Here is a 24,556-nt window from a genome sequence, read left to right as displayed (position 1 = left end):
ATGCTCCATGGAGATATATCTACCTCAGTAGGCTATGGAAAGGGACAAAGGTATCTGGTATGGTATATATTTCCTCTAGGACATTTGTAAATTTAGTTACTGTTTACTCAGCTCTCACTATACACCAGGTCCTGTGCTAAGTGCCCTACATGCATTATCTCATGCAATCCTTGATGCACCCATTTACAGTAGATGGTTTAGTATTCTTATAAGCTGAGTAGAAGAGCAGGGGCTAAGAGTAAAATGATGTGGCTTCAAGTCATGGGCCTTCCTGTGCATCTGCTTCCTCAGCAGAAAATGAGTATGAAAGCTTCCTACAGATGTGTGGTGAGGATTAAAGGAGATGCAGTAGGGCTGTGGAAATACTTTTCAAGTTAAATTGTTATGTACGTATTAGGAATGATAATCAATGTAGTTTTTGTGTGTGAGTGTGTGCTTGTATGTGTGTGCGTGTGTGTGAGAGAGAGAGAGAGCTGGTATTCAAGAGGCCAGCAAACTGGCACCTTCATTTTACCCATGAGTAACAGTGATATAAATATTAAATTCTCTATTTCAAATTATTTAACTGACATCAACAAAATGATCATATGTCAGCAGGAATTTTAAAAAATGGGGCATGAGATAAAAAGAAGACAGGGTCAAAAGCAGTTTTATAATATAGGGCATGACCACGCTGATAATTATGATTGCTATTATTCAAGGTAGAATGCTATGATTTCCCCATCCTACTGAGTGAGCTGGCCCCAGTGCTCACTGCCAGTCAAGAGTATGTTCACTTGACAAGACTCACTCACCCTCTGATAAAAGTTACCTGATCAGAAGACTTTTAAGTCTTGTCAGTTCACTTTAGAATGATAAAACACCAGTCAGAAAGCCAGATGGAGTTTCTTAGGCGCGTGTCATGGTGATTGGTGGGATGCATGTCAGAGATTTTTAAGAACTATGGTAAGTTTCAGTTCTATCATTTGAAGTGCGGCCTTTCTGGGAAACATTTATAACTAAAGCTGTTGTTCATATGCAGGCTATGGAAGAAGAATGCAGCTCTGAATGGGAAATATGCTGAAAACCCACCCTCATAAATTTAACTTAATATTACTGACTTGAGTGGATATCATTGTTCACAGGCCTGGGTGAGCGCAGCCAGCGTCTTTGAGTCTGAATTATAGGGAGAGGAACGTGGGTTTATAAGATAGATTCCGAATGCAAATGCAACCTAGAAATTTCCATGGATTCTGTTCTGATATAAAAAGATGTTTTTTGAGAGCCTTGGAGAAGGCCCTGCCTGAACTGGTAACTTTGTTGTAAAAGCTGCACTTCATGTGATAGCAAGAATGATAAAATCACAAGAATGATATGTCAGGAACCATGGGAAGTGTTTAAAATATTTAGCACAGTTTTCTCTTTATCTAGACAGAGAAAAGAGAACCTTCCAGTGATTTGGTCCTGGCCTAAGTCCTCATTCAGTCGTTCAAAATACAGCCATTGATCAACTACTATATTTCAAGCTCTGTGCCTACGCCAAATATAAGTAAATAAATAAATAAGGCATCATTTTTTTATCTTCGAAGTGATCACAGGCTTAGGAATCATGCTGTTAAGGGAAGTGGGCCCTCCTGCTCTTTTTTGGATGATAGGTGTTTCTATACCGTGATTATAGTGGTGGCTACAGAACTGTATGTTGGCCAAAACTCACTGAAATTTACAATAAAATGATCCAATTGTATACGTGAATAAATCTTACTTAAACAAAAAGATTAGGTAGAAACTCCCCCGAAGAATTTCTGGACAATTTTACCTATTTTTAATTTCATCACAGCTCCAAAGATATAGTTAATTCTTTCTAGACAAATACAGTATAGACGACCACTTTTCCTAAAATTTCCAATACGGAGTTCACTATTAATCAAAACCAGAAAACACATCCAAATGTAAAGCAACACATATCATTCTTATTGAATGGAAATAAAAAAAAAAAAAGTGAGCTTGCAGCTAATTTATGAGAAGACATCAAGTTGAGAAATAGCGAATCACCTTGATTTTCTTAGTGAAGAGGGTACTGTTATGAGAAGGAATGAATTAAAAAGTATGGATCTAATATTCAGAACAACTGGTGAAAGGGGAAAATGGTATTAGTTAGGAATGAATAAGCCTAGAAATATTAATACAGTTATAACCACCAGTTGCCATCAAGTAGACTCTGCCTCAGAGCAACCCCGTGCGTGCCAGTCAGAGTGGACTTGTACTCCCACAAGGTTTTCAATGGCTGATTTTTTTTTTTTTTTTTGGAGTAGATACCAGGGCTTTCTTCTGAGGTGCCTCTGGGTGGACCTGGTTAGTAGCTGAATACTTAAATGTTTGTACCACCCAGAGACTCTAGAAACATGTATGGACAGAAGCAAATACACACAGGCCAGAAACATTCTTTTAATTCCAGGTCCCCTGATTATCTGGTTAGGCAAGGCCAGTGTGCCCTCATATATCCTCTCTCTTTCTAGCTGTAACTTCAAAAGCCTAAGAAGAATCCAGAGTAGTCTTAGCAATGACAAGCTTATGGGTTTTCCTCCTTTTTACATACCTACAACTTCAGTTTAACAGTTCTCAGAGAGGCTGCTAATACCAAGGTCTCTAAACCAAGGTCTCTAAACCACAGTAGCCAGGATAATGGTTTCCAGGAAGCAAGTATTTGCCTGAAATAGATAAACATGGATATAAATATGAATGTGTGCATGTCTGTGTGTATATACCGAGAACACCCTTCAATCTGTTACCAGCTTGTGCTTCAAAGAGAGAGTTCTAAAATCCTCTCTTTATACAGTAGGATAGGCAGGGTGATAAGCCCAGATCTTATTACTCCACTAATAATAGAACATATGTGATTGATACAAGAATTCTCAAAATAACACACAAAGGTGTTTAGCAGGACTCAATATACAAATTAAAAGAAGCCTTCAACCATACCACCATACTCTTCCAATTAAAGTAACACAATTCTTAAAGTAGCTGAATAGAAAATTAAACCATATTACAAATAAATGGAAAAGGGAACTCATGCTTCAGTAATAGGTAATATTCACAGTCATAGGAATAACCCTTTACATGCAAAGAATGATTTAAAATATTTTTAAATATTTTAAGTTTTAATTCCTAGAAGAAAAAGTGAGTCTTTAGACTTGGAGAGAATGAAAGCGTAGAGTCTGAAGTAATGTCTTATAATCTACTGATATTCAAATACAGCCTTTAAAACTCACTTTACAAACAAAACAAGTGCTTTCTTGTTTAAGAAAAAAACCCACTTTTGTCTCTTCAGTATTATAAAGCAGTAATTTTACTTTCAACTTCAAAACAAAAAATCAACACCTTGAATTTGTAGTTAAAGACTTTCCCACAAAGAAAACTCTAGTCTTCACTGGTAAATTCTACCAAACATTCGTGTATATATATATATATAATATATATGTAAAATACCAATTCTGCATAAGCTGTGCCAGAGAATAGGAGAGAAGAAAAAATTTCTCAACTCATTTTGTAAGGCCGTAATTTCCCTGATACCAAAACCAAAGACATGAAAAAGATAACTACAAACCAATATCCGTCATGAGCACAGATGCAAAAATCCTTAGTTAGCTGAATCCAGCAATTTAGAAACAAAGCAACAGACTGGGCAAATTATTTGGAAAAAGAATATCTGTTAAAAAATAACTTTTATCTAAAAAAAAACTTATGAGAGGTGGAGCCAACATGGCGCTACAGACAGAAGAATCATGCTGTCTCTCCACAGCAAAGACCAGGAAAACTAAGTAAAAGACAGTCAGATGTCAATTCTGGAACCCTAAGTGTCGAATGAAGAGACAAAGACCTCAACCAAGCACCAAATGGAATAAGAAATTGACAGAGAACAGAAAGCAAGGATGGATACTAGTGGAGGTCCCCTACCAGCTAACACAGCACAGATTTGCCATCTTGGACTCCTGTCAGAGATCCACAGGCAGGGGGTACAGGAAAGCAGCTTCACAGAGCTCCCAGCAGGAGAAAGAGCACCCACGAACCAGTGATACATGCGTTCCCCTCCTCCCCCCCCGCTTGGCCTCCACCACTTCCCAGTGGGCCGAGTGACCACAGCCCGGGTGGTGCCAGATTATTGCCACTTGGATTCACCCTGCCTAAACCAGCCAGCCCCTTTGGCGTCATTTCATTGTCACTGGTGTTGCTTTTGCCTGCTTCTTTTGGTTTCTTCCCTGCCTCTCACCTCCTCCCCCTCCTTTCTCTGGAACACCTGGCTACTTGTGCCATCTCTGCTTCCCCTTGACAGGCTGTGAAGTGCTACTTGGCTGGAGAACTGCTTCTTCGGCTTGCGCTGCCACTCTGGTGGGATTCCTGGGGCTTTCTTGTTTGTTTTCTTTTTCTCTTCTTGCCTTGGGAGCCCCTTCTAGCCAGGCTACACTGTGCAGCTTGAGAGCCACTTCCCCAGTCTGCACAGCCATGCAGGTGGGGGTCCCTGGGGGGGGGGGGGCATTTCTTCTTCTTTTTCCTTTTTATCTTTTGTCATGTCTCAGTTTCTCGTCTCTCTCTCTCTCTACTTACTTCTTTTCCTGACTCCTGAATACCTAGTGTTGTGCATCGTCTCTGCCCCATCTAACTGGGCTGTACTGTGTGGCTTGGGAGTGACTTCCCCAGGCTGTGCAGCCACACTGGAGGGATCCCTGGGGGATTTTCTTTTTTTTATTATTATTTTTCTCTTTTTCTTTTTTCATTTCTCAGTTTCTCATCTCTCTCTGCTTACCTTCTTTTCCTGTCTCCTGTCATCTCTGCCCCTTATAGCCAGGCTGCACTGTACAGCTTGGGAGCCGCTTCCCCAGTCTGTGCAGCTTCATCAGTGAGATCACTGCAGGTTTTTCTTTTTTCTTCATTTATTTCTTATTTTATCTTTTCTTTCTGTTTTTCTTTATTTCTGTTTCTCATCTCTCTCTGCTTTCCTTTGGTTCCTGTCTCCCGAATACATGTACTGTGTACCATCTCTGCCCCTTCTAGACGGGCTGTGCCCAGAGGCCTGGGAGCCACTTCTCTGGTCACTAGTGGGATCCCTGGGGTCATTACTTTCTTTTTTTCTCTCTCTCTTTTTCTTTTTTCCATTTTAGTTTTCTTCATTTCTCTGATTCTTATCTCTCCACTCCAATGGCAACCTCTCTCAGCACTTTTTTGTTTGTTTGTTTGTTTTTTGGCTACAGTTCCTCTCTCCTGTCTCTTCTTTCCCATACCCAACTTAGCACCACACATCAGATCCTTCCCCTCCCTCCTGCCTACCTGCAGCTTGCACTGAACATCACACCTCCAAGCAGCACAGGCATGACCTACCAGAACCTTCCCTGCACTGACCTCTGGCACACATTGTTGGCCCTAGTACATGCCTCAAAGAACCCATCCCCAACCCTCCCTTTCAACTGGACCTGCCCTTCTACACCATAGCTGAGTGACTGGCCCTGTCTATTGGACAAGGAAGTGGAAAGTATCATGCCCACCAATGAGCAAGCAACAAAGAATGTTCAGCCTGCCTGTTCAGACATAACCAAATAAAACAAAAAATCAAGAAAAAACATACAAATCTGCAATCAATAAATGAAGAAAACAATTACTGAATGTTCCAAAAACAGCAGACAATATCAAAACATATAAAACAGGACAAGATGGTTCCAGTAGGCATCCAAAATAAAACACCAGACGACTTTTCAGTAGAAGAAAAAGCACTAGAACTACCTGACAGGAAATTCAAATTTCCAGTATCCAGGGCTATTCAAGAATTGAAGCAAAAAGTAGACAAAAATGAGGAAAAAATAGACAAATTCATGGAAAAGGCAGACAAATTCATGGCAAATGCAGACATAAAAATGGAATAATTCAGGAAAATAATACAGGAACAAAATGTCAAAATAAATTCACAACTAGAAATCATACAAAAACAACAATTAGAAATCCAAAAGATAAACAAAAAGATTTCAGAAATAGTGTCATAGAACGGCTGAGGAGTGGGTTTGAAACAATGGCAGACAGGATCAGTGAAATTGAAGACAAATCCTTGGATACAACTTTATTTGAGGAAGATCAGAAAAAAGAATGAAGAAAAATGAAGAGACCCTGAGAATTATGTGAGATACCATCAAAAACAAAAATTTTTGAGTAATTGGAGTTCCAGAACAGGTGGAGAAATTGGAAAACACAGAAAGAATCATTGAGGAATTGCTGACAGAAAACTTCCCTAATATAAGGAAAGATGAAAAGCTGACCATACAAGAAGCTCAACAAAATTCAAATAGGATAGACCACAAAAGAAAATCATCAAGGCATATCATAATCACACTCACTAAAACCAAAGACAAAGAAAGAATTCCGAGAGCAGCTTGAGAAAAATGAAGAGTCACATACAGAGGAGAAACAATAAGACTATACTCTGATTACTTGGCAGAAACCATGCAGGCAAAAAGGCAATGGGATGACATATATAAAACATTGAAACAAAAAAATTGCCAACCAAGAATAATATATCCTGCAAAACTCTTATTCAAATATGATGGTGAAATTAGGACATTTCCAGATAAACAGAAATTAAAGGAATATGTAAAAATCAAACCAAACTTACAAGAATTACAAAAATTATTAAAGGGAGTCTTTTGGTTTGAGAACAAACAACATCAGACCACAGCCTGAATCTAGGATGCAAGATTGCACCAGCCAGATACCAACCTAGGAAATGAACTCTCAAGGACTATTCAAAACCAAAAGATTTACAACAGGGAAGCAGAGAGGTTAATCTGTAAATGATAACAACGTCAGAACAATAAAGAGGGAATTAACAATGTTGGTATAAACTTTCTAACGGAGAGGAAGGCAAGGGAATACCAAGTAAGAATAGACTGACTGTTTCAAACCTAGGAAAATAAGGGTAAATTTCAAAGAAAGTTAACAAACCTACTCATAAAAATAAAGAAGAAAAACATAAAGTCTCAGTAAAAACAAAATCTACAAAAGCAAAAGAAATGAGAAAAAAAATCCACAAACAAAAGGAATTCAGGAGAGTAAGAGGAACAAAGAAAATATCTGCACCACAAAAAAATCCCTATAAAATGACAGCAATAAACTAACACCTATCAATAATTACACTGAAAGTAAATAGCCTAAATGTACTCATAAAGAGACAGTGACAGAATGGATTAAAAAACAGGATTCATCAATATGCTGTCTACTCACCTTTGAAATAAAGATGTAAATTTTTTAAAAATCAAAGGACAGAAAAAAAATCAAATAAACATCAGGAGTGGCAATAAAAATTTCAGATAAAATAGACTTTTAAGCAAAATCCACCATAAAAGACAAAGAAGGGCACTATATAACAATTAAAGGGACAATCCATCATGAAGAGATAACCATAACAAATATCTATACACCCAATGACAGGGCTCCAAAAGACATAAAACAAACTCTAACAGCGCTGACAAGAGAAATTGATGGTCCCACAATAATAGTAGGAGTCTTCAACACACAACTCTCGGTAAAGGACAGAATATCTAGAGAGAAACTCAACAAAAATACAGAAGCTCTAAAGGCCACAATCAGCCAACTTGACCTCATAGACATACATAGAACACTCCACCCAACAGCTGCAAAGTACACATTCTTTTCCAATGAACAGAGAGCCTTCTCCAGAATAGACCACATCTTAAGCAACAGAGCAACCCTCAACAAAATCCAGAGCATTGAGATAAGACAAAGTATCTTCCCTGATCATAATGCCATCAAAGTAGAAATTAACAACAGGAAGAGCAAGGAAAAAAAAATTAATTACATGAAAACTGAATAACACCCTGTTTAAAAACCACTGCGTAATAGAAGAAATCAGGGATAGAATAAAAAAATTCCTAGAATCAGACAAGAATGAAAACACATTACCAAAACCTTTGGGACAGAGCAAAGACAGTCCTCAGAGGCCAAATCATAGCGATAGATGCACACATCAAAAAAGAAGAAAGGGACAAAATCAAAACATTAGCTACACATCTTGAAGAAATAGGAAGAGAACAGTAAAAGAAGCCCACAGTCACCAGAAGAAAGGAAATAATGAAGATTGGAGCAGAAATAAATGAAACATAGAATAGAAAAACAATAGAAAGAATCAACAAAACAAAAGTTGGTTCTTTAAAAAGGATCAACAAAATCGACAACCACTGACAAAACTGACAAAAGAAAAACAGGACAGGATGCAAATAACCCTAATAAGAAATGACATGGGGGACATTACAACAGACCCAATTGAAATGAAAAGGATCATAACAGAGTATAATGAAAAACTATAGCAAATTTGAAAACCTAAAGGAAATGGAAAAGTTTCTAGAAACAAATTACCTACCCAAACTAACACGAAATGATGTTGGAAATCTGAACAGACCCACAACAAGAGAAAAGATCGAAAAGGTAATTAAAAAAAAAAAATTCCCAACAACAACAAAAAAGCTTTGGCCCAGAAGGCTTCACTGGAGAATTCTACCAAACATTTGTAGAAGAGATTACACCAATAATACTCAAACTATTTCGGAACATAGAAAAGGAAGTGATAGTACTGAATTCATTCTATGAAGCCAGTATAACCCTGTTATCAAAACCAGGCAAAGACACCACAAGAAAAGAAAATTACAGACCAATATCTCTCATGAATATAGATGCAAAAATTCTCAACAAAATTCTAGCCAATAAAATTCAACATCATATCAAAAAATAAAAATAATAATACAACACAACCAAGTAGGATTCATACTAGGTGTGCAAGGATGATTCAACAATAGAAAATCAATGTAATCCACCACATAAATAAACGAAAATAATCACATGATCATCTCAATCGACACAGAGAAGTCATTTGACAAAGTTCACCACCAATTCCTGATGAAAACTCTGAATAAAATAGGTACAGAAGGGAAATTCCTCAACCTAATAAAGGGCGTCTATATAAAACCAGAAAACTCTAGTGGCATAGTGGTTAAGAGCTACAGCTGCTAACCAAAAGGTTGGCAGTTCAAATCCATCAGGCACTTCTTAGAAACTCTATGGGGCAGTTCTACTCTGTCCTATAGGGTTTTTCTGAGTCAGAATCCACTGAAAGGCAATGGGTTTGGTCTTTATATATATATATTTATGTGCGTGTGTGTGTATGTGTATATGTATATATATAAAATCAACAGCCAATATCATTCTTAATGGAGAGAGGCTAAAAACTTTTCCCTTGAGAACAGGAAAAGACAAGGACGTCCTTTATCACCACTCCTATTTAACATTCTGCTGGAAGTCCTAGCTAGAGCAATAAGGCAAGAAAAAGAAATAAAGGGCATCCAAATTGGTAATGAACAAGTAAAACTGTCCCTATTTGCAGATGATATGATACTATACATAGAAAACCCAAAAGAATCCATGAGAAAAGTACTAGAGCTAATAGAAAGATTCAGCAGAGTTGCTGGATACAAGATAAACATATGAAAATCAGTTGTATTCCTATACACTGATAAAGAGAACTATGAAAAGGAAATCAGGAAATTAATACCATTTATAATCGCCCCTAAAAAAATAAAATACTTAGGAATAAATCTAACCAGGGACGTAAAAGACCTATACAAAGAAAACTACAGAACACTGCTTAAAGAAACCAAAAGACGTCAACATAAATGGAAATATATACCATGTTCATGGACAGGTAGACTCAATATTGTGAAAATGACAGTTCTACCCAAAGCAATTTACAAATACAATGCAATCCCAACCCAAACACAAACAACATTCTTTAAAGAGATGGAAAAACTAATCATTAACTTCATATGGAAAGGGAAGAAGCCCCGGATAAGTAAAGCACTACTGAAGGAAAAGAATAAAGTAAGATTTGCACTACCTGACCTCAGAACCTACTATACAGCTACAGTAGTCAAAACAGCTTGGTACTGGTACAATGGCAGACACATTGACCAGTGGAACAGAATTGACAGCCCAGACGTAAATCCATCCACCTTTGGTCACCTGATTTTCAACAAGGGCCTGAAGTTAATCAAATGAGAAAAGACAGTCTTTGACAAATGGTGCTGGCAAAACTGAATGTCCATCTGGAAAAAAATGAAACTGGACCCATATCTCACACCATACACAAAAATTAATTCAAAATGGATCCAAGACCTAAATATAATGCCAAAAACTATAAAGGTCATAGAAGAAAAAAATAGAATCAATACTAGAGGCCCTAATACATGGCATTAACAGGATACGAACCATAACTAACAGCACACAAATTCCAGAAGAGAAGCTAGATAACTAGGATCTTCTAAAAATTAAAAACTTATGTTCATCAAAAGACTTCATGAAAAGAATAAAAAGAGAACCTACAGACAGCGAAAAAAAAATTGGTGATTACAAATCCAACAAATTCTAAACTCTAAAATCTACAGGAAAATCCAACACCTCTACCCACAAAAATACAAATAATCCAGTTAAAAAATGGGCAAAGGAAATGAACAGGCACTTCATCAAAGAAGACATTCAAGCGGCCAACAGACATGAGGAAAACTTCACGATCAATAGCCATTAGAGAAATGTAAATCAAAACCACAATGAGATACAATCTCACCCCAGCATTACTAGCATGAATCAAAAAAAAAAAAAAAAAACAGGAAACAACAAATGCTGGAGAGGCTGCAGAGAGATTGGAACGCTTATGCACTGCTGATGGGAATGCAAAATGGTGCAACCATTTTGGAAAACGGCATGGCACTTCCTTAGAAAGCTAGAAATAGAAATATCATATGATCCAGCAATCCCACTCCTGGGAATATATCCTAGACAAATAAGAGTCATCACACGAATAGACATATGCACAACGATGTTCATTGCAGCATTGTTCACGATAGCAAAAAGATGGAAACAACCTAGATGTCCATCAACAAAAGAATGGATAAACAAAACTGTGGTATATACACGCAATGCAATATTACGCAATGATAAAGAACAATGATGAATCTGTGAAACATCTCATAACATGGATGAATCTGGAGGGCATTATGCTGAGTGAAATAATCAATCACAAAAGGACAAATATTGTATGAGATCACTACTGCAAAAACTCTTGAAAAGGTTTACACACAAAAAGAAACCATCTTTGATGGTCACAAGGGAGGGGAGGGGTGGGGATGGAAAAATACTAAATACACAATAGACAAATGGTAACTTTGGTGAAGGGTAAGATTACACAATACTGGGGAAGCCAGCACTACTTGTACGAGGCAAGATTATGGAAGCTCCATAGACACATCCAAACTCCCTGAGGGACCAAATTACTGGGCTGAGGGTTGAGGGGACCATGGTCTTGGGGAGCATCTAGCTCAATTGTCATAATATAGTTTATAAAGAAAATGTTCTTCGTTCTACTTTGGTGAGTAGCATCTGGGGTCTTAAAAGCCTGTGAGTGGCTATCTAAGGTACTCCACTGGACTCACCCCTTTAGGAGCAAGGGAGAATGAAGAAAACTAAAGACACAAGGGAAAGATTAGTCCATAGGACTAATGGACCACAGCCTCCACCAGACTGAGTCCAGTACAACTAGATGGTATCTGGCTACCACCATTCACTGCTCTGACAGGGATCACAATAGAAAGTCATGGACAGAGCTGGAGAAAAATGTAGAACAAAATCCTAACTCACATACACACACACACACAAAGACCAGACTTACTGGCCTGACAGAAACAGGAGAAACCCCAAGAGTATATGGACACTCTTTTAGCTCAGTAATGAAGTCACTCCTGAGGTTAACCCTTTATCCAAAGATTAAACAGGCCCATAAAACAAAAACAAAACTAAAGGGGTACACCAGCCCAGGGGCAAGGACTAGAAGGCAGGAGGGGACAGGAAAGCTGGTAATAGGGAAACCAAGGTTGAAGAGGGACAGTGTTGATGTGTCGTGGGACTGTTAACCAATGTCATAAAACAGTATGTGTACTAGCTGTTCAATGAGAATCTAGTTTGTTCTGTAAACCTTCATCTAAAGTACAATAAAAAAAACTTACCAAACTTGCCGTTGAGTCGATTCCAACTCATAGCGACCCTATAGGACAGAGTAGAACTGCCCCATAGGGTTTCCAAGGAGTGGCTGGTGGTTTGAACTACCAACATTTTGGTTAGCAGCCAAGGTCTTAACTACTGCACCACAGGGCTCCAAACTTATCTAGAATATGTAATTTTAGAATACTAAAAATTTCAACTTAAAAAAATGGGCAAAAGATTTTACCACTTTACCAAAGAAGATACACTGAGGTAAACAAGTACATGAGACAATAATGATAACCATTAGTCAATAGAGGGATGCAAATTAAAACCACAATTGAAATGGCTAACAATACCAAGGATCTGGAGGACATGGAACGATAAGAACCTTTGCTTATGGGAATTGCTGGTGGGACTGCAAAACGGTAGAGACACTTTAGAAAAACAGTTTGGCAGTGTCTTATGAAGTTACATATACACTTATCCTACTATCCAGCAGTCCTTTTGGGTGTTTTCCCAAGAGAAATAAAAACATATTTCTACATAAAGTTGTGCCTGCAAATGCTGGTATCAGATTTATTCATAGTAGTCAAAAACTGGAACATTAACTGATAAGCGGACAAATTGTGGTACACCCATACAGTGGAATATTTTTCAGGAAAAAAAAAAAAAATAGAATTACTTATTCATGCAACACCATAGGTGGATTCCCAACATTATGCTAAATGAAAAAAGCCAGACTTCATACAGCAGCATACAGAAACATACACAAGAGGACCGACTGTATGTTCCCACTTATACAAAATTCTAGAAACGGCAAAATTATAGTAATAATAAGCAGATCAATCATCACCAGAGGCCAGGATTGAGTGGAGGGGATTGACTGCAAAGGGCCACAGGGGAAGTTTTGAGGATTTTAGAAATAGCATAATTGTGTTAGTAGTTATATCCGTGTATACACTTTTCAGAACTCATCATTTGTACGTTTAAGATTTAAGAATTTTGATATATGTCAATTATAACTCAAAGCTGATTTTTAAAAGGTAATTAAAAAAAGGAAATACCAAGTGATATGGGATTTTGCTAGGTCATGAGTCCTCTAGATGGAATGTCAATGCCAATGATGGTACAAACATTTTAATAACCATGGCGAACATTAATTACTTTATCTACCGTGGCCACTTTCTTTTAAAAAAGTAGGTTTTATACATCATTGCAAAGCATTCCTCCATTAAGATGGCAAACAGACTTTGGCACATTTGGTCACAAATGGGCCCAAAAATACATACCTATTTTGGGATAAAGACCCTTAGTTATATGATGGGATCTATAAAGAGGATGACAAGGCAAGGTTTCTTCCCTAGAATAATTCCTCAGAAAATGGGGAGTCTCCTTGTAATCAGGTCTTTATAGGTTTTCTCATTTCAGGGTGATTCCTCAAATGCCTTGTTTTGAACTTGACAGAACTGATTTTAAAAAAGAAGAAAAATAAATTTAACACAGATTTAGGCTTTTTCTTGGAGGAACAAGCTCCCAATGCAAATATTGGATGTTACTGTAAACAAGCCTTTTAAAAAGTAGAACACAATGCAATTACATTGTGGGGACCAGGAATATACACCTACAGGACAAATGATGGGCCTCATTTACTCTTATGCTCTAGCAAGATTAATATACCAAAAGCTGAACCGGGTAGAATTTTAATAATCTTACATTTGGGGTCCATGTCCAGCAAGCCTAGTTTTTCTTGTTATTAGGCAAATTCACAGTTATGCTTTCTGAGCCTAACTTACTGGTTCTTTCTCTATATCTCTCAGGAGAGAGGCCTAACAGACCAGCAAGTATGCCAGAACTAAAGAGGAAACTACATCTCACTTAAGGTCTCTGACCCAGGACCAAGACATCTGCCCGCCGAAGTGTTGCCAACTTCACTGCTGGTAGGTGCACACTATTCACCAGGGATACTTTGAAAAGACAAAAACAGGCCATTATTTTCCCAGAGAATGAGCAACAAGAATAATATAGCACAATTTTAAAGATGGTTTCTCACTTAAAATGTTGCTTCCCATGATACAGGCAAAATAGCATAATGGTTGAGATCACGGATTGTAAAGCCAGACTGCATGGCTTGGCAACCAGGAGCTACCATTCACAGAGCAACTCCCTTTCTGTGCCTCAGTTTCTTCTTCTATAAAATGAGGAAATTCGTAGTACCTATCTTGATGGTTGTTGTGCGGATCAAATGAGTTAGTAAATGTAAAGTGCTTTGAACAGTACCAGGCACTAGGTAAATGTCATTTATCACTTGAGGTAGGCTAGGCAGGTATTATTATTCCCATTTTACAGATGAGGAAGCTGAAACTTAGAAAGAGTAAATGAATTGTCCACAAATCACACGGTGGCCAAATCAGGATCAAACTCTCCAATTTCTTACTCTAGTGTACCCTCTCTATCACTGTTACTGCTGTTAGTTGTCATCATGTCAGCTCTGACTCATGGCAACCTTATGTATAAGAGAATGAAACGTTGCTCAGTCTGTGCCATCTGCATGATCTTTGATATATTTGAGCCCACTGTTGAGGTTATTGTGTCAATCCATCTCACTGAGGATTTTCCTCATTTTTGCTGACTCTTTTACCAGACATGATGTCCTTCTCTAGTGATTAGTCTTTCCTGATGACATGTCAAAAGTAAGCAAGACAAAGTTTTGCTATTCTTGTTTGTAAGGAACATTCCAGTTGTATTTCTTCTAAGACTGATTTGTTCATTCTTTCGGCAGTCCATGGTATATTCGATATTCTTTACCAACACTGCAATTCAAATCCATCAATTCTTCTACCTTCGTGTTTCACTGTCCAGCTTTCGCATGCATATGCGGTGATTGAAAGACCACAGCTTATGTCAGGTGCATCTTAGCTATCGAAGTGGCATCTTTGCTTTTTAAAACTTTAAAAAAGTCCTTTGCAGAAGATTTTCCCAAAGCAATAAATCATTTGATTTCTTAACTGCTGCTTTCATTGCCACTGACTGTTGATCCAAGTATAAGGAAATGGTTGACAATCTCAATTTTCTCTCCATGTATCACGACATTTATTGGTCCAGTTGTGAGGATTTTTGTTTTCTTCATGTTCTTGTGTAACCCATACTAAAGGCTGTGGACTTTTACCTTTGCCAGTAAGTCCTTCGAGTTATCTTCATTTTCAGCAAGCGAAGTTGTATCATCTGCATATTAGAGGTTGTTAGTGAGATTTACCTTCAATGTCGAGGCTATGTTTTTGTTCATCTAATCTGGCTTCCAAGATTATTTGTTTAGCGTACAGACTGAACAAGGAGAAAGGATACAACCTTGCTGCACACCTTTTCCAGTCCTGAGCCATGCAGTGTCCATTGCTCTGTTTGAACAACTCCCTCTTGATCCATGTAAAGATTCCATATGAGCACAATTAAGTGTACTGGAATTCCTATTCTTCATAATGTTTTCCATAATTTATTATGATCTACACAGTCAAAGGAAACGCTGGTGGCGTAGTGGTTAAGTGCTACAGCTGCTGGTGCAATCTTCATGATAGTTGGTATGTTTGAGTTCATTACTGTGAGTATTGTGTCAATTCACTTCACTGAACATTTCCCTCATTTTCGTTGGCCCTTTACCAAACAGTAGACTGTATTATTTCCCACAACATTCACCACCCCTCTTCTTGGCAGAGGACAAATCATCCTTCCCCATTGTCAGTTCACTAGCAGGGCTCCCATGAGATTGGTGTTTGGGAGGGACCATGTTACTTAGGCCAATGGAATTTAAGTGTGTGGGAGACACCAAGTCTGAGCAGTAGTTTTCAGAACAATTATGTAGTTCGGCTTAGTGTTTTTTTCTTTCTCTTTGCCATGAGCACATCTTAAGAAGGGGCTGATTCTTTACCCTGAGTCCTAGAATGAGAAGATACACTGGGCAGAGTCACAGCCTCCCTATAGCCCAGAGCAGAGCCACTGCCTACTGCTAGCTTACATGTAATGTAATAAGTAATAAACCTTTGTTCTGAAGCCACTGAGATTTTAAGGTTCTTTGTTACCATAGCATAACTGGTCAAAGATGACTAATAAATGTGTATATGTATATTGAATCAATGACATAAAATGTATTTCTTACTAAGGATTGTAGCAAAAAAAAAAACTGCATAGAATGATCATTTGGGAATTTGATTCTTTAAAATACTAGTTTAGCTCACTTGACACATTAGGTGCCTTCCTAGATTTCCCATTGATTTATTTATTGAAAACATGTCAGTTTTATGTTCATTTGCTTATTATTGGACAGACTCAAACTCATTCTATCCTTTAAGACTTAGATCAGTGTTTCTTTTAAATGTTGGCATCTATAGATCAATTAATAAAATTCATACACACAGGTTTAGTAAATTAAATGTCCTGAGAATGCTACAGGATTTGCAATGTAATGATATGAAAATTATATGTCAATGAAAAGTTGATTTTATCACATCTTTCAATAAGGTACATGTAGCCACTTTCATAATAAGTAACCTGAGCTGCAGAATAGGTCCCTCATCTTCTCGGTTTATTTTTATATTCTTTATTAGTATGAAAGTATATCCAGGCCAGATAGAGACCCAGATTACAGGGAGATTTCTCCCTGAAGGCCATGCCAACTCACTGTCTGATCTGAAGGTAATAATCATATCACACTCAAATGCTGAAAGGTTGTATGTTTAGCTCAGAAGATCACCGTGAATAGAGTCCTAATCCATCTGATTTCCTTCAGCTCTAGAAAGTATTTTCTATTTTTCTGTTGCAGCTTTTGGATGGAATTTTTAAACATGCTCAATAACATGCCAATGATTTCCTTCATAGAGAGTGGGAGTGGGGTAGCAGTGGGTGGTGGGAAACACCAAGCATTTTAAAAGAATCAAATTTGCAAAGACTGAGGTGTTTGCCTCACAATTTGTTGTTCTTAAAAAATTCTGAGGCCTAGTCTCCAGCAATAAAAAGTAAAAACAATGTTCCCTTGAAGTGCTGAACATTCAAGATTCAGAATAAATCACTAACGTCTGCCACTTGAGCTAAACGTCTGAAGTCAGAAACAGTCTTTACAGACATCATCAGTGTAACGAAGAAGCGGTGTTTTTTAAACCTCATCTCTTATTTTAAAACCTCACGTGAGCATCTTTTTCCTCAACAGCATCTTTCTTCTCCACAACAGGTGTGCTTCAGTGTGGAGAAGTAGGGTTGTGAAATTGTTGCACATTTCTTTGCATAGTGTTCTGTAAAGAGTTAAAATCGATTTCCGTGATTTAATAGCATTGGTATTTTTTACTATTTCTTCAATACTAAATCAAGATCCAGAGACATGTTATTGATTACCACCTATTCCCTGAAAGTGAAAAAAAAAAAAAAAAAAATTTTTTTTTTTTTTATTCCCTGAAAGTGAAGCAGTGGTGCATTGACAATCATGCACAACACCTTTAATTCCAAGTCCTTCCTTGCTTCGTACATAGTTGGTGCTCCTCAGTACTGATTTCAACATACATATTCTATCCCGCCTCCCAGCTTTCCGGTGACCATCAACGGAATAAAAACCTCTTCTGTAGAATGGATGCTCAGTAGTAAACAAAACAGAAAGTCATTAGCACTTCTCTCTCTAAGTTATATCACACACATGCTAAGAAACCTGAGCAGGTTATCCAGTTTATGATACCAAACATCTGCCGCCTCACACAACGGTGCTTTATATTCCACACTGGGTGCCATCTGCATTATATAATGGCCATCAGTGTTACTGGGTGAAGGAAGTGTGCTGGAATCTCCCTCAGCTTTCTCTCCAAGTATGTGTGTCCCTAACTGCTGTTTTGGACATGAGAAATGCCATTTCAATGATAGCTCCACAACTTTCTTCTCCTCTCTGTACTTATCAACACAATTCATCAGTTTTATGCTGGGAATTTTATTTTGCATTCTTTTTCTGAGAAAACACAACTAGTTTCCCAGCATACTATTTGAAAAGGATAAAATACATAAAATCTTTGTCATCATCATTAAAAATATCGGTAATGCACTGAGCATTGGTCCAATAATGTCCAACTTTCAAATGCTCATCCTTGTATTTTCAGACATATTTTTCTGTTTGGCTGCTTGAGTGGTCTCTTCAAACTTGTAAAATTGCTTGTCTCTTCTAACGCAGACTAAAATTCTTTATTTACTCTTTATGCTTATGATTTTATCTTAAAAAAAAAGTTGCTAGTAAATAATAAAAAGTAAATGATTTTACTTTTTCCATCACTGGTCTTAAGCTTCAGCCGTTCCTAGCCATTTATCCCTTTCAGTGAATTGGTGAAATAATGCAACAAAATGACAGCAAAAAATGCACATTTAATAAACGCAAACAATAGCACATTTTACAAAAATTACTTTAGCTGAGATGACTTGCACCCTGTTAACTACTTGGGAAAGCATTTTTAAAATGCTTTGGGGTTGATGATTAGTGTTCTCATCTACTTTTCCATTTTCCTATGACAGAGATCCCTGAAAAAGTTTCTCAAGACACCTTCATAAAGACCAGACAGTGATATTAACGCCTCCATGTTACCATAGGAAACCCTGGTGGCACAGTGGTTAAGAGCTACAGCTGCTAACCAAAAGGTCAGCAGTTCTAATTCACCAGGTGCTCCTTGGAAACTCTATGGGGCAGTTCTACTCTGTCCTATAGGATGCTATGAGTCGAAATAGACTCAATGGCAGCAGGGTTTTTGTTACCATAATTCTGATTAGAAAAATTAATAAAAACCAAAAGATAAATCTTTATCTAAATGGTTGGCTTTTCTCTTTAATGGTTTTAGTGTTCAATGCTTTATAACCAATATTTTTTAAGGTTATTGATGGATATTCTGAAAACTGTAACTTTTACTATCTATAAAGAGCAATTATGTAAAATGACAGAACCACTAAGGACAACCTTTGCATATTCTGTGCTACAGAAAATCAGAAGCACTTATTCTAAGAGAAGAACTAAAAATCATTGTTGACAAAAATCCCATAAACAATCTCTCCTGCCTTTGGCAGTAGTCATCGTAGCAGATGCAGTCTTTCTAATGGAGATCGTTTTGCTTAATCAGCCTTAATCGTTAATAGAATGACAATTAGGCCAAATGGCAATGCATATGGAAATAAAAAAATTGCCATCAAATATTTTCACCACAACACACTATTGTATGAGATATTTTTATCTGCTACTAAAATTTGATACATGTTGATAATTTTGATGTTTATAGAATTACTTGTATCTTCCAACAATGTACAATTCAAAACATTTATCATTACAAAAAATACAAAGGAAGTAGTGGTTAAAATTAGGCTTTAGAATACCATTTAACCGCGTTAAAATTCTGTTTTTTAACGAACAGTGTAATCTTGATCAAATAACTCAACTTTTTAAAATCTCAATCTCTTCGTTACTACTCAGTTTCAAGCTCCATAAGAGCTAAGACTTCATCTACTGAGCTCATAATTTGATCTCCCACACTTAACACATATTCAGCACTTAATAAATATTTAATGCCTGAAGTAATAAATTGTATAATAGATAGTAACATACCTTATGGGGTAGATGTGAGAATGAAATAAGATTAAGTATGTAAAATGTTGAATGTTGAGCACAAATCTGGCACATAAACATTAATAATTATTTATTATTTGGATAACCATGTAATTCATCATACAAATCAGATCACTTCTGAGAGTGACAAGGGATGCTGTTAATAATCACACAGGGATAAAAATTGTAAACTAAAACCATCCCAAGCAAACCGAAGTATGTAGTCACCCTAACTATTGCTATTATTATTAGGCAATAAAGAAAACTAAGGGTAGAGGAGAATATGTAATTACAGGTCTTCTGTGAAAACACTTGCAATATAGAAAAATATAGACTAGAACCTAAGTCCTAAAGTATTACTGGGGGTAAGGAAGAATGCTAACAATGATAGCACAAGAAATAACTTCCCAAAGATATAATAATTATTAACTTATACTGATATAACATTGCCTATATGTATAAAGACAAATTGACACTGGAAATTTTAACACAACTCTGCTAAAATGGATAATTCGAGAAGACAAAAAATAAGAAGAGAAATTTGAAAACGGAATTAGAAGATTTGATCTAATAATAATAAAAATAATAAATTCTATACCAATATATTCTTTTCAAATACAAATGTGCCCTTTATAGTAACAGTTGAGATAGGGAAGAAATAGGGACTGAACTCCTAGGCCAGGAGCCCTGGAACACCTGCAACTTGCGACTTACTTACAAAAATTATGTGCTTGGCCAATTATGCAAAACCCCCATCCTTGAATGTGTGATAAGAACAAAAAATGTACTCCCTTGTAAGATGTTTTTCAGAGGAACATGTCCTGGAGCGTGCACAGACATCCCCAAGGTGACTGAGGGATGACTTTCTGCCTGATGCAAGTTCCCAAGACAGAAATCGAACCGGCACCACAGGAGGGACTGTGCAGATGCAACATCCCATAATAAGTCGTGCAATGAATCCCAGAAGCCGCCGGAACAGAAGCCGTCTTAAAGCAATCTTAGAAAGTTGCTGTGCCAGTGCACCTTAGTTAACAAATCTCTGCCCAGACGGGCCACTTCCTGGAAAATCCCACGTATGGCCATGAATAAACATAAATTCTTTCCTGCTCAAAAACCTTTAAAAACTGATGCAAGTTCTTTGTTTGGAAAGACAGAGGTAAGAGTTGCCTAGGCCCTCCTCACCTTTGCTTACAAGCCTCTTTAATAAAGTGAAAGGAAAGAACCTCCTTCAATTAAAGGCATAGAGGCGCCAGCAACACTAGGTCACAAAGAAGAGTCAGCAAATTTCAAGGTTTCAATATCATATAGACTATGTTGTCTATCATGAAACTAAACTGGAAATAAAGGATTAACAGATAATTAAAAGGACCACATATTTAGAAACTTAAAAATCACTCCTAGATAATTCGTGAACCCAGCCCAAAAGAAAATCACAGTGAGAGAATTATAAAATACTTAGGACAGAACAACAACGAAAAGACACTATAACAAAAGCAGTGGAATGTAGATTAAAAATCTACTTAGAGATAAATTTAAATGCATATGTTTAAAAATAAAAAAGGCTAAGCATGAATGAGCTAAGTAATTAGAGAATCCAGAAATAAAATTTTAGGAAAAATAAACCAAAAAAAGTAGAAGGAAAAAATAATAAACATTATCAAAAAATGAAAGACAAAAACACAGTAAGGAGGATTAACAAAACAAAAAATTAGTTATTTGGGGTAGGGCCAGGATGGCAGAGTAGTCAGACGCTTCCTGTGGTCCCTCTTACAACAAAGACCTGAAAAAAAACAAGTGAATCAATTATATATGACAATCTTGGAGCCCTGAGCATCAAAGGCAAAATTGAGGAATTGGACTGAACGTCAGGGGTGGGGAGAGATGGTTCAGAAGCAGTGAGGAGTTGCCAGACCTGATGTGACCAGCACCAGCACCCTGCAGGCCGGGCTGGCTGACAAGCAGTGGTACTCAGGACATGTTTTCCACATTGGGAGAGACTGAGCAGTGGAGAATCTGCTCAACCTCTAGAACCAATGAGAAAGGATCCTAAATTGACAAAAGATAAGTACAAGTGTCTAACCTACTGCACGGATCAAAAGAAAAAAAGTTATTTGAGAAACAAACTAACCTCTACCAAGATTAATTAAAAAAAAAAAAAGACAAGGTATAAACAAAAAATAGGAACAAAGAGAGAACACAACAGATATTAAAAATTTATCTGAGAATCAAGGTAATTCTGTTCCCCTTGCTACTGATTGTAAATAAGACAGTGAGACAAAAAGGAAATTTTGTTAGAAGTATTCTAGGAAAGTTTTCTTCACTCTTAGGAAAGGTCACAAAACAAGGACCTGCCCCTTCCTGCCTTTGGATGTTATCTGAAGTTGTGATGCTTGGTGCTGTGGCAGCCATATTATGATCATGAGGGCAAAGCCAAGGGAATCAGAAGCTGATCAGTACACTGCTAAATCCCTGAAGTAACCAGTCCCAGAACTTCCCTGCCTTTCAGTTCTTGTTATGTGAGAGAATAAATTCCTTATTGTTTAACACACTCTTATAAGAGTGTTCTATGACTTGGAGCCAAATGCATCCTAACATAGCATTCTGCAACTAGTTTCTTAATTTTATTTTAAAAATTGGAATGTAATACAAAATCCCACCTTTTCTTCCCAACCAGAATGGAATAACTGGAGGAGCTATCTTTCCTAGATGGCAAATGAGCTTCAGAAACCAGGGATGGAGAGAGTCTGGGACAGGATGACAACTGTAGGACCTTCTGAACTCTTTAACTCCCTATTATCAAAGCCCTGACAGTGAGCAGGTTTCACACATGTCTCACCAGATGTCCATAAGACCAATGGCCTACTCCCTGTACAATTAAGAAGCCAAAACTCTTAGCAAATCTGAAGATAGTCCCTGATTACACATCCCCTTCTTCTCTATGGCTCCTCAAATTCCTTATTCAAAAAACATATAAAATTTCTGTACAAATTACCTGTTGTTGTTAGGTGCCTTCCAGTCAGTTCTGACTCATAGTGACCCTATGTACCACAGAACACAACACTGCCCAGTTCTGCACCATCCTTACAATTGTTGTTATGCTCGAGCCCATTGCTGCAGCCACTGTATCAATTCATCTCGTTGAGGGCCTTCGTCTTTTCTGCTGACCCTGTACTTTACCAAGCATGATGTCCTTCTCCAGAGACTGATCCCTCCTGACAACATGTCCAAAGTACGTAAGATGCAGTCTCACCATCCTTGCTTCTAAGGAGCGTTCCGGTTGTATTTCTTCCAAGACAGATTTGTTCATTCTTTTGGCAGTCAATGGTATGTATATTCGATATTCTTCCCAAACACCACAATTCAAAGGTGTCAATTCTTCAGTCTTCTTTATTCATTGTCCAGCTTTCACATGGATATGAGGTGATTGAAAATCCCATGGCTTAGGTCAGGCATAATTACCCACATAGGCATAATTCTAAAATATACGTGTGGTTTGAACATGTATAATCCATGCTGCTAAGTTATCTAATTATATTAGCAGGTAGTTGAACTTAAATGTAAAAACAAAAACAATTTTGTCACAATATTAATTAATCTGCAACAGTGATTTAAGCAAAATCATCTTCACAAAGGAGTCTCTGAGTGGTGCAAGTGATTAACACGCTCAGCTGCTAACTGGAAGGCTGGCAGGAGGAGTCCACCCAGAGGTGCCTCGGAAGAAAGCCGAGCAGATCTGCTTCCAAAACATCAGCCATTGAAGACCCTGTGGGGCACAGCTCTACTCTGACTTACATGGCTCCGAGGACTTGGCATCGACTCAATGGCAAGTGGTTACCGGTTATTCCAGCAGAACCAACCTTTAAAAAACAACGACAACAAAAAGAACTGTCAAAATCACACTCAGATTTTGGTGGGTGATGACATGTTCTCAGAGACAAGTTTGATTCCCATCTGAGTTTTCCATTTCTTGCTTTAAGTACATACATTTAAGTACATACAACTTCCTTGTTTTTCACACAAATACCTGAAATTGGAGTCACAGATTCTTGTAATGATTTTTTCTTTCTTGCAATGTATTCAGACACAGAAGACCATGGGACCCTAAAGGCCCCATGACCCCTATTCATCGATGAAAGATACTGTATTGCTGGTTTTTCTTCCACTGGAGTATGCTTGAAGGGCTGTACTTTCTTGGCTTTTTTTTTTTTTTTTTCCCCTGTCTCTCCCTCATTTTGTTAGGAAAGCATCTCCATGGTCCCCTTAGATTGATGGCATTTGGATAAGGCAGCATGGAACAGGTAAATTTTCTTATCTCCAGCTAGAAGTAGAAACTACACATGAGATTTTCTCATAAAACAGAGAATAGAGTGACTACAGCAGAGCCTAGACCAGAAGTCAGGACTCTTGGGCCCAATTGTTCAGTCTTACACTTGTTCTCAGATGCTGAAAAAAAATCACACAAGAACCTCTCAGCGCCTGTCTGGGCTGCACCTATAAATGGTAATTATACTTTTCTATTATAGAGCGCTCTGCCATCTTTTGTAATACACAGCCATCTCAAAGGAGTAGTTGACAGTTTAGTTAATACACGGAGCATAAATCACTGAGCTCTCACAGGAATGCAAAATGCATGCTAAATGCAAAGCCTTGTGGTTGGGAAGGGAAATGGAAACTGTGAATCATGAACTCGGCACTCACAGACGTCTTAAGGTACAGATTATATCCAATTCAACTGCAGCCTGTAGCTGAGGAAGGAAAATGGTGCAACAAATGGGATAGGTTATTTTCTAAGGCAGGGCTGAGGGGATAGATGAGGCAATTTCTACCAAAGACCTGAAAATGGGCAACTGGATGGGCCTGGGGAACCCCGGCCCTACAAGATCTAAGCCTACA

Source organism: Loxodonta africana, chromosome 22, assembly GCF_030014295.1.
Source record: "Loxodonta africana isolate mLoxAfr1 chromosome 22, mLoxAfr1.hap2, whole genome shotgun sequence".
Lineage (NCBI taxonomy): Eukaryota > Metazoa > Chordata > Mammalia > Proboscidea > Elephantidae > Loxodonta > Loxodonta africana.
Note: the sequence above shows the minus strand (reverse complement) of the source record.